Raw genomic sequence first — 12,076 nt, 5'->3', positions numbered from 1 at the left:
AATAACATGCTATTAAGTTTCCTAGTGTTTGAGTATTTTTCAGTTTTTCTGTTGTGATTGATTTCTAATTTCATGCAGTTTTGATCAGAGAAAGTGCTCAATATGATTTCAATTTTCTTAAATTTGTTGAGACCACTTTTGTGCTTTGGTATTTTAATTATGATGTGTCTTGGTGTAGATTTCTTTGGGTTTCTCTTTAATGGAGTTCTCTGTGCTTCTTGAACTTGTGAGATGTTTTCCCGCCTTAATTGAGGGAAGTTTTCAGCTATGATATGTTTGAACAATGTCTCTATTCCTTGTTCTTTCTCTTCTTCTTCAGGAACCCCTATAATGTGGATGCTATTTTTCTTCATGTTTTCACAGAGCTTTCTTAAATTTTCCTCAAAATTGCTACATTTATGATCTGTTCTTTTACCAGCACACAAAGTTCAATGTTAAACCAAATTTTTCAAGTTAAATGGTCAAGCAGTAACATTTTTAGAAATCAAAAGATATTTAAAAAGAATCTAGAAAAATGGCAAATATAAAAGGTAGGCAAAGAAGCCAGAACATTTTTGAGAAAAGTAATACAAATACATATATGGGATTAGTATATCATAAAAGGACATTTGAAATTAGTGGAATAGACCCTGTTTAGCTGGATCAGTAGTAGAGTGTCTGCCCAGCTTATGGATGTCCTGGGTTTAATGGAGATGCTACCATCTGCTTCTTCATTCCTCCTCCTACTCTCTCTCTCCCCTTTTCTTCTCCATCCTGTAGCCATGGCTTGATTGGTTATAGTTAGTTGCCACTCCACCTCCTCAGGTTGGCTCTGTGGCCTCAGTCTTAGGCATTAAAAATAGCTTGGTTGCTAAGGAATGGAACAACATCCCGGGTGGTCAAAGCACTGGCACCAGACAGGGTTGCTGGGTGAGTCCTTGTTGGAGTGCATGATGGAGTCTCTCTCTGCCTCCCCTGCTCTCATTTAATTAAAAAAATGAAAAAATAGTAGTGTAACATATTCATCAATAAATTGTGGTACACATACGTTGGATTATAAGTAATTTTCTGGCAGGACCCACAGCATGGCAAATGAAGTGACTCTAAGGGAGGAGGGAAATTAGTGGTTGGGGAACTTGAGGAATAGGGTAAATTTTTACTGAATAACCTCTGGCAGCTTTGTAAAATTTTATCATGTGAATCTATTACCTCTGAAGTTCAACTAACTGAGTTCAGACCCCAGCTTCCCAATAGCTAACTCTTATCTTGGGAAAACCCTTGAAATTCTTCAAGCCTATCTTCTTATCTGTGAAATGGGATAAGTGTGTTTGCCTGGTGTTGTGTGGCACAGAATAAACTCTTGATAAATGTAAATTACTGGTAGAAACAACTAAATGTCTGTCAACTGATGAGTGGATAAACAAAGTGGTAGATTCATTCAACAGAATATTATACAGTCATAGAAAGTACAGTAATGACATGCTATAGCATGAGTAACTTTTCTACATGCTAATTGAAAGAAGCCGGACAAAAAGGTAACACATTGTATTCCTTCACATATATGAAATCTCCAGAAAAGACGCACCCATCCAGACAGAAAGCAGATTAGTAGTCACCAGGGGCTGGAAGAAGGAGGAAGCATGGAGTGACAGCTAACAGTTAAGGGGCTTTTTTTCTGGGCTGATGGAAACATTATGGGTTAGATCAGGGGTAGTCAACCGTTTTATACCTACTGCCCACTTTTGTATTTCCATTAGTAGTAAAATTTTCTAACTTCCCACTGGTTCCATAGTAATAACAATTTATGAAGTTGGGAAGTAACTTTACTTTATAAAATTTATAAAGCAGAGTTATGGCAAGTTAAAGCATATAATAATAATTACTTACCAAGTACTTTATGTCATATTTTTGTTAAGTTTGGCAGAATAAATCTTTATAAAACAACTTACTATAGTTAAATTTATCTTTTTATTTATACTTTGGTTGCTCTGCTAGCACTCACCATAAAAGCTAAAACACCCACTAGTGGGCGGTAGGGACCAGGTTGACTACCACTGAATTATATAATGGTGATGGTTGCACAAGCTTGTGAATGTACTAAATGTAACTGAAGGGACAGTTTAAAATGAATTTTATATTATGTAAATCATATATCATTAAAAATATTTTTAAATACAAATTACCCACATTCATACAGTGATGATTTCCATCTATATCCTTTTTTATTCCATTCCCTTTCATGCCCCACCCCCACTATTGCTCACACTATCTTCCTCCTGCTGCCGGCCAGAGGCCTCCAAGGAGTGTCTCAGATCTGACAATTGCATTCTATGGCAAAACACCTGGAGACCCAGTGCACATTTATGCCTATTGCTTTTCCCAGGAGGAAATGGATGCTTCTAGCAGATATTTATGTGGGCTTCAGTTGATGGGGAATTTAGACAAGGTGGCACATGCAGCCTGGGTCAGGGTAGTGGCCCTGACTGTCTCTCAAGTTAATATCTAGTCATCTCCTAAACTTTGATCTCATGCACCAACCACCTCTGGATGCTGTGCTCTGAAAGTCTGATTGGCCACCTACAGGCAGTAGTAAATAGTAAGGACTTTGGAGACTGGCCTCAAATTGAGGCTTTCTTCCACCACATGCAATGTGACATAAGCCCATTGCTAACCCGCATTAGTAAAGTGACGCAGTGATGCTGGCCATGCATGTTGTGAAGAGTAGTTGAAGGAGTGCATTAGAGGGCCTGCTGTGTAGGTGTTGAGTAAATGGTGATTTCGATCCCAGCCCAGTTCTGGGTGGGCCTCCTACTGCTGCAGCAGTTCCCTTGCCTAGGCCCCCATCCATGGTCACTGGACCCCAGGTAAATGTAGCTAGATTCCCCTGATTTGTACTCACCTTCCGCAATGACAAGCATGTGGATAAGGCAACCCAAACCTTTTGGAAATGTATCCTGACTCTGTTTTCTGAGATAGTTGTCTGGTGCTTATGAAACATAAGACCCGCATTCACGAGACACCTTTTACCCTTCTCCTGGTTGACCTGGAATCTTTTCCTGCCATCCTCAACTCTGTCCAGCATTTATCCTTTTACCCCTAACCTCATCCCCTGCTTCATCTGTCACGTTTCCTCCCTTGCTTGCTTCTCTTTATAAACCTGTAACACATCTCTCTTTTGGAATTCGGCCATGGACTTTTTTTGCTTTTTCCTCTGTTCTTACCCCATGTGCATTATTCAACATTCCAACTTGCAATTCTTTATTTTCAGGAAGCCTTTGATTCCCACTCCCACCAAAGAAAAATTACAAGTAACAGCATTTCAAAACTCAAGAGATTCCTTCATTACTCATCTACTAATGCTATTTCTTTATTTAACTTTATTAAGTTTTAAAATACATCAGAAAAGAGAAATTTAGAACTATCTATGAAAAAAACAGCTGGTATCCAAAGTGGCACCAACATTTCTAGTGTGTCTTATCTTGCATACCCATAGGAGAAAGAAATTTCCATTTTCTCTTCCCTGGCAATGAGATATTTCCCCAAGGCAGAGTTATGGACAACATTATCATGCTCAAGTTGAGCCTTCTTCTTCATGGCCTCCGCTCTGGCCTCAGCCAGTTGGTGATGGGCGTTGACATGACTGGCCCACGAATATCAGGTTTCCTCCATGGAATTCGGTGTAAAGCAAAGTCTTCAAGTAGATACAGGTTCTGAGGCTTGAGTGGGGTCTGGGGCTTGGTCACAGCAAGGTGAACAGAGTCCCTCTGGAACGATATGCAAGATGATATTCTGTAGGGTGCAGGCCTAGAAGAGGCCGACTGAGGGTCACTAGGCCTGGTAGGGTTGGTCTGGCCCGGTCGGGCTAGGTTGGTCAAAATTGGCCTGGCTGGTCTTGCAGGAGCTGACAATTATGCAGGAGTCAGCTGGGATAAACTAATTGCAGGGGGGGAGCTGAGCTGACTTAGAACCAGGGCGGGCAGTATTGGTAAATCTGGTTGGGCTGGGTAGGTGAAAATTGGCACAGCAGATCTGGCAGGACCTGTCAAAGACACAGTATTCGGCCAGGAGGAATTGACAGCAGTAGACTGAGTGGAGTTAGAACCAGGCCTGGTGGGGTTAGGCACAGTGGGCCGATGTGGAACAGGTTGAACGTGAGGCTTGTCCACAGTTGGAAACACCAAAGGTACCAACCTGACCTTGCCAGGAGGTGGCAGCTCGTACTGAGGTGGTGATGAACTTTCTTTTTTAGCACTACAGACTGGCTTCTGCGGTTTGGCATGCATTTTCTCAGGACCTTTGGCCTCACGTGGGGTATCTGGGTATCATTTGATAGTTGGGGCTGGCCGGTGGCCTTTGGGGTTGCTTGAGTTTCCCAAGACCCTGGAGGAAGAGAATTCCATTTTCTTATCAATCTTCTTCCCCAGAACATGAAAAACCTGCACAGACTGCAGCATGTGCATACCTAGGGAGCTTCGAGGCTTTTTGAAGGTCTCTTGGATCAGCTCAGGTTGATTTCTCCTCTGCTTCATTTTGGGAATGGTTGGCTTCTCTTGTGCCTTGACCTTTTTCCCTGCTTAATTGAAAGTCTTCAGCTTTTTTCAAGTTCTTTTCTTTGTTTTTTTGTCTTTTCCTGTTCATAGCCATTATGTTTGCTGTGCCTGCTGGATGCCCATTTCTGAGGTTTGCTGTTGGAATCCTTGGCCGTGTTCGCAGGAACCCCATCACTGGCTGCAGCCTTGCACATCCCCACTTCTCCCATGAGCATGCTGTCAGGGCTCTCAGGCTGGAATTTGGCCTTGGGAGCATCACTGTTAGGCTCAGAAGCTGTATGTTTGCTCCTCCTGGCTTGAACAGAGGGAGCCTGTGTGACACTTGACCTTCTCTGCAGTTCATTGAACTGGATGGCTCTGGTGTCTATGGTTTTGCCCACTATGAGAAATTTAGATTGATCTAGATAATCCAAGGAACTTAACAGCTGTGGAATGTAAGTATCCTCTACCAGTGCAGTGATGACTTCCAAACCATCATTAAGTTCAGTCCATTTTCAAATAACTCTTGGTCCACCAGATTCAAGCTATTGTTTTCCAGCCCAGTGCTTTCACAGCCCAGGTGCTCCTCTTGGCCAAGGGGATCAATGCAGGCCAGGAGCTGGTGGATATCTGGGATTTCTAAAGGGAGCAGTGGAGGATCCTGGTTTTCTATTGGCTTGGATTAATATAATCAGAATTATTCTTCTCCTTTTATTCTTGGCATGGAGCTGGATCCATTGCCAGAAAATCACTAAGACTATAAATAGGAGCAACCTTTGAAATGTCCCCAGGCTCAGATGGTGGGTTATTCTCAGGTGTCTGTATATTTTTATTACTGCCGGATGTGGGGAGTTTTGGAGTTGGTGGTAGACAAAATGTTTGGCCTGGAGGTTGCAGTCCCAGGGAAGACTCCATCTCCAAGGGATGTCTCCATCACTACAAAGGAATCAAAGAGAAGTCAGTCAGTCTTGGTAAGTGCTATGCTCCCTGTATCACCAGTGCAGCAAGTGTACCCTTCCAACAATGGGGAGGACATTTCTACTGGTCCCTGTTAGGATCAGAGAGTGCCCCACACTAAGAGATAGGAGGCAAGTGTTCTAGTTCTTACTGGTCACCTTTAGATGTCCTTGATTTTCTTTATAATTCACAAGGTTTTTGTAATTAAAAAAAGTAAAGGTGACATTTAAAATGTTTTCCAGGCCTAGCTTCCTTGTAGGGAACCCTTTTAATTCTCTCCACTCTCTTGAGTTAACAAGAACACTTCACACCATAGAGTAGGAGAGGGAAGGGAGCTAATCCTAATGAAATATATCAGCAAGGACAGACTGTTAGCATACTTGCTATGGAAAAAATCTTGGAACACAAAGAGTAAACTCCTGGCATAAAAGTAAGAAAAATTTAGCCCTGGCTTGATAGCTCCTTTGGTTAGAGCATTGTCTGAACCTGCTAAGGTTACTGGTTTGATTCACAGCAAGGGCACATATAGAAAGAGATTGATGTTTCTGTCTGTCTGTCTGTCTCTCCCTTTTTTCTTTCCTCTCTCCCTAAAATCAATACAATAAAATTATTAAAAAAGAAAAGAAAAATGTATGCTGCTACTGTCAAAATAAGAGATCTGAAGTGCCTTCCAAAGAGACAAAAGCAATAAGTCAGGGAAAGAAGTTCATTACAGTGTACAGTACAGGAGTCTAATCCAGGAGTGCTGTGAAAAGTTGCAATTTCTTGGTATGCTCTTGGGGTTCTCATAAATAGAGCATACGTGGCCATTACAGTATCCCCCCTTCTCACCTTTATCAGCTTTCCTCAGCTAACAAAGTGTCTGAGATTGAAGAGCACTGATTAATGGTAATAGTTATTAAAGGCACAGGACAGAAATTCTATCTGTGTGTGTACTCAGAACTTGCCAGCTCAGAATGACCCTGTTTTTGAATGCTGACCTCTTCCATCTTGTTGGTTGTACTCACCTTGCAAACCTGTCTCTGTGATGGGTTGAGCAGACGCAGAGTAGCAGATTGCAGAGGTAGAGGCTGGTGGTATCACATTTGTGGGCTGAGCCTCTTTTAGTACCATGAGCACATGTGGTTGAGGGGCAGAGGCCCTGCTATGTGTGTAAAACATGGAACCATAGGATTGCAGGTAGGTGCTCGGTTCTCCAGATAGCAGGGACCCCACTGTGCCTTTATTATAGTAATACACGTGACTTCCTTCCTGGTAGGGAAGTGACAGGCTGTGTCCCTGATTTGGTATCTGAGGCGGTGCCCCCCGATGAAGCTGGCATAAAGTGATGGATACAGGGGAACCATGTTATTGGCATCTGGAGTTTTAAGACACTGGGATGCCATGGCCATGGAGGACACAGCTGTGGCCTGCTCTGCGACAGAAACAGTGAAGTCTCTGAGTGATGATGACTTCATCTCCGTGCCTCCTGGAGAGTCCACTCAAAAGTACCAGCATAGGAAGCAGCTGAATGGACACCTGCCTCTGGCCAGCAACTCTAGATAGCATAATTGTGCTAGAATGCTGGTAAAGGTGGGCCCTTCCCATGAGTGCTGGAAAGAGTTGCCAGAGGCTGATGGCAGTAGCCCTGCTGAACTGCCGGCTGGAGCAGAGACCCCAGAGAAATTGGAGACACTTCCTGTTAGGGAAGCTACATTGCTCACTACAGGAAAAGAGCTCTGCAGAGAATTTGAGATTCCAATTAAAGGTGGATGTTGGAAAGTCTCTGTAGGGAAGAAGAGCGTGATTGGGGAAAAAAGAAATCAGTGAGATCGATAAACTCTCACTATGTTTGAAGTATGGCTTTATCTTAGGATTGTTGCTATCAGAAAGCCTCCAATGGCAGTCCTCACTGAGATATCAAAAATGGAACAGTTTGTGATGGGAGTGAGTGCCAGAGCTGTTTGCTGCTCTTCTGCATTAACTTCCTCTGCTCCCAACGTGGGCAGAAATGTGGTGTGGTTCCTACACTGTTCTCTAGGGTAGATGCAGTCACTTGTTGCCCTATCTGTCTCTCTATTGAGCTTGCACTAGGGATTGATGTGTCTGCTCTTTCCTAGAGGCAAAGCATTGAGAACCAGGAGTCTTTGGAGTGTGTCTGTTCTCACAGTCTCACTATGTGAGTGAGGAAACAGAGTCTCAGACATATCGGATAGGCTTCCTCATGTTCTGAATTATGTTAGTATTATCAGCAGGTTAAGGTTACATAACCTAAGGATCCCGACTTCCTTTCCAGGACTCTGCTCTGAGCGTTGCACTGCGAAATGTTTGGAACAATAGAACTTTGAAAGGAGGTGCTATTTTTGTGCCTAGAAAACAGTGTAGGTAGTACCCTTGTAATTTTCAGTGTCTCATTTTGCTTGCAGAGACCACATGCCATTCATTAAAATTTAGGTATAGTTTGGTCCAGTTGGTCGTGGGTCATTCTTACTCTTTTCAGGCCTGGTTTCTGATCCTACCTCAAAAAGTCTATCTGAGATTTAGTTTCTCAAGAAGTGCTTTTTGAAAGAAAAATGTTATTTAAGTTATTTGAGCTTTTGGAAGTAATCCGTGAAGTACTTATAAAAGTAGCTACATAATGATTCATATCAATAAATGATATATTATGTACAATTTTTATGGGTAATTTACAAGTTCTGGAAAGACAAAGAGGAACGTCATGAAAAACATATCACAGAACTAAAAAGAAATGTAAAGCTATGAATGAACACACAAGCATAGAGCAAGCATCTAATCATAATATATTTACTAATAAATTAAGTTGTTTTATACATGCAATATTACATAAGTGGACATACCTCTCCTATTTTAGTAACCATAGTAGTAGGTGACTTTGAAAGACTTCCTAGCTAGTACATACAGACAGAAAAATATATCAGTAAAAATTAAATAGCAAGCAGCAAAATGTAATAAATGTAGATGTGTAGGTAGTTCCACTGTCTATAGACAAATATTTTCCTAAAAAACTGGTATGGTTATAAACAACGACTCTAATAGGTGGTGAATATCCTAAAGATATAAAGAAGTCACAAAGCTCTTAAGCAAAGAAGTAAACAATGCAAATAAAGAAGGGGAAAGGACCTGAATGGACAGCTCTCCCAAGAGGCCATACAAATAGCCAATAGATATATGAAAAGATACTCACCTTCACTAAGTATTCGAGAAATGCAAATCCAAACTACAATGAGATACCACCTGTTTGATTGGCTATTATCAACAAGACAGGTAATAGCAAATGTTGGAGAAATTGTGGAAGGAAAGGAACCCTTGTTCACTGCTGGTGGGAATGCAAATTCGTACAACTGTTATGGACGAAAGTATGGTGGTTCCTCAAAAAATTAGGAATAAAATTGCCATATTACCCAGCAATCCCTGTCTTGGGTATCTGTCCAAAACTAAAAAACATTGTTTCATAGAGACACATACACCCCCATTTTCATCGCAGTTTTATTCACTGTGGCCAAGACATGGAAACAGCCAAAGTGTCCCTTGATAGAGAACTGCATAAAGATGATGTGGTATATATATATATATATATATAATGAAATACCACTCAGCCATAAGAAATAATGACATAGTGACATTTATGACAATATGGATGGACCTTGAGAACTTTATGCTGAGTGAAATAAGTACATCAGAAGAAGCTGAGAACTGTATGATTTCACACAAAGGTGGGATATAAAACTGAGACTCATGAATATACATAGATCAAAGTGAAGTGGTTACCAGGGGAAGGGAACATGGGCGAGAGGGATAGGGAGGTGGTGGAGGAAGGGTGTAAAGAGGGACAAATATAAGGTGATGGAAACTGATTTGACTTTGGGTGATTGGTATACAACATAGTCAACAGTTCAAATACTATAGAAATGTTTACCTGCAGCCTATTTACTCTATTGATCAATGTTACTGTGTTGAAATTAATTTTCTAAATAAAATTTAAACATGGAAAAAAAATGAAAGAAACACTGATATAAAGCAGGAAGCAAATTACGTGTAAAAGAATTCCATGAAGGTGCTCATTCATATATCTCTTAATATTATTGAGCAAAGAACAGATCTTAAGTCTATTAGAAATATATATTTTGCCCTGGCTGGCTGGCTCAGTGGCTGGAGTGTCAGTTCAGCATATGGATGTCCTGGGTTAGATTCCCGGTCAGGGCACATGGGACAAGTGGCCATGTGCTTTTCTTCTTCCTCCCTCAGCCCATTCTCTCTCTCTTCCCCTACTGCAACCAGTGGCTGCATTGGTTCTAGTGTTGGCCTGGGAACTGAGGATGGCTCGTTTAGTAGAGCATCAGTCGCTGGCACTAAAACTATCTCCATTGTTTCGAGCATTAGCCCCAGATGGGCTAATGTTTATTTTATTGAGTTTAGAGAGAAATAAATGGAGAAAAAGAGTGAGAGATAAGATCATCAATCTGATCCTGTGTGTGCCCACACCAAGGATTGAACCAGCAACCTCTGTGCTTTGAAACTGTGCTTTAATCAGCTGGGCATGGGCATGAAAGTTTTTATGGTTTTCTTAAAACATAGATTATAATTATCTTTAAGATCCAGGAAAGTGTCATACCCAGAGCCTTTGAAACCATTATCACTGGAATCCAAATAAAAAAATGAATGTGGGGATCCACAGGGGACACCACAAATTTGGTTCAGATAAATGTGAAATGAGAGATGTGGGACTTGACCATTTCTTTTTCTTCTTAGGTAGCTAAGATCTAAAGACATGGTGTTGGTTTATCGATATGTTGTGTGTGTGTGGAAGAAAATACCTGTGACAATGAACAGCAGCTTTGATATAAACATACTTATCACACACAGGAATCAGTCTTTATTATTCAAGTTAGGACACAGCATTGTTAAAAAAAACATTAATATTATTCTTAACAGACAAAGCATCAACATCACTTAAAAATCAGAACAAAGTGCAGCACTGAAACTTCTGTTTCATCCAGCCCCTAGATAGCAAGCTTTGTGAGTTTCCTGTTTATAGGAGATATCATTTCTAAAACAGATTTTTAAATGTATATGCTTCAAAGTGTCAGGTGCCAGTTTTCAGAAAGGCAATAGACAAACACAAACAACTGAGTATGTTTTTAGGTTCAGCTGCTTTGCCTAGTGATACCCTATTCTGGCCTTCTTTTTGTCTAGTTTATTCACGTAAGCATTTGTTAAAATCAACTTAATTGTGCCGCCTGTTGAGCATTAACCCTATACTCTTCTTCTGATGAAATTGAAAATCTTTTGTTACCCTCAACATTCTATTCCAACCACTTTTTTGGCTCTTGAGAGCTCCTCCAAGCTCTCTTCTTCATCTGTTCAGCTTTCCCTCCTTTATTCTTCTGCTTCCCCTCCCTTCTGGTGCCCGTTGGCCTGTGCTGATGAACACAATCCTCAAGTTTCTTACATTTAAATACTTGCCTCCCTATAGCCCATTACTCTCCACCTTCTCTCCCTGTTTTCTCTTCTCACCTAGTTTGTATAGAAAACTCCAAAATCAGGTGAATAATATAGTTTGAACAGCACTACACTGAAAATACTGACGTTGAAACCTTAATCGTGGGAGACGATTACGCATGAGACATCTGGTATATATAGTGCTAGTTTTCTTCACCATGCCAGTTTTCTCTCTGCTTCTCTTAAAAAATCTCAAGAAGTGTTGATTTCATTTTCTACATAGGTGCTCTTTTAAGACACTGTGTTAGAAAAGTTAGGGATTAGTGAGAGCAACCGATCTTACATGGTGATTAAATAGATGAGGGAAAAACAAATTTTGAGAGTCACTGACGACCAGGTGGTGGTGCAGTGGATAGAGCATCTGACTGGGATGCGGAGAGTCACTGACTTGTCCATGGTCACATAGCCAGTAAATGTCAAAATCAAAACTGAAATCAGTTCTTCCAATTTCTAGATCAATACTTTCCACTATTATTGTATATTATTTTTGTTTACACTACTCTTAAATTTAGGGGCAAAATTATCTAAATATATCTTTAGTAAGTTTTATTCATTACCTGACATAATAAAGAAGAAGAGGATATATCAGCAATAGATTCAATGGATGAGGAGACAATACTTGATGTCTGACTGGCTAGAGCCAAAGAGTGCATGTGTCCAGTACAAAAGTCACTGTTCACTGGTTACTGGCCACTGGTCAGTTGCGATGATCTAACTGTATTTACAAATCCATGGAGACTCCAAGGTTCTCTCAGATGGTGATAGGTTTGATGGGAGAATGATGTCACAAGGCAATTTAAAGGGCTGAGAGAGCCAATAAATTGCCCAGATTGCCAACATGAAAACAGGATTAAACGGAGGGAGCGGTAGGGGAACTAAACCAACACCTTTATGGCTGAGCTCTGGGGACTGACATGATCATCAGCAAGAAACGTGTGATTATCTCATGTTCCCAGGGCTCTTTTATTAGAAAAAATTGTCTCATTATTTCTTTCTTTTTTTTTTGTTCCCTCACTATTTCTTAATGACACTCATTAACAAAATTAACTAGTAATTACTAATGTTCTCTATGATATAATATCTAACATACATATCTTTCATTATATATAGTA

General features: G+C 40.8%; 1 pseudogene; it reads right to left on the bottom strand.

The window, feature by feature from the left end:
- Positions 1-3,453: 3,453 nt before the first annotated feature.
- LOC136333992 (uncharacterized protein C2orf78-like) lies at positions 3,454-11,617 on the bottom strand (annotated as a pseudogene).
- Positions 11,618-12,076: the final 459 nt, after the last annotated feature.

This window comes from Saccopteryx bilineata, chromosome 4, assembly GCF_036850765.1.
Source record: "Saccopteryx bilineata isolate mSacBil1 chromosome 4, mSacBil1_pri_phased_curated, whole genome shotgun sequence".
NCBI classification, from domain to species: Eukaryota; Metazoa; Chordata; class Mammalia; order Chiroptera; family Emballonuridae; genus Saccopteryx; species Saccopteryx bilineata.
This window is presented reverse-complemented; position numbering and strand designations above follow the sequence as displayed.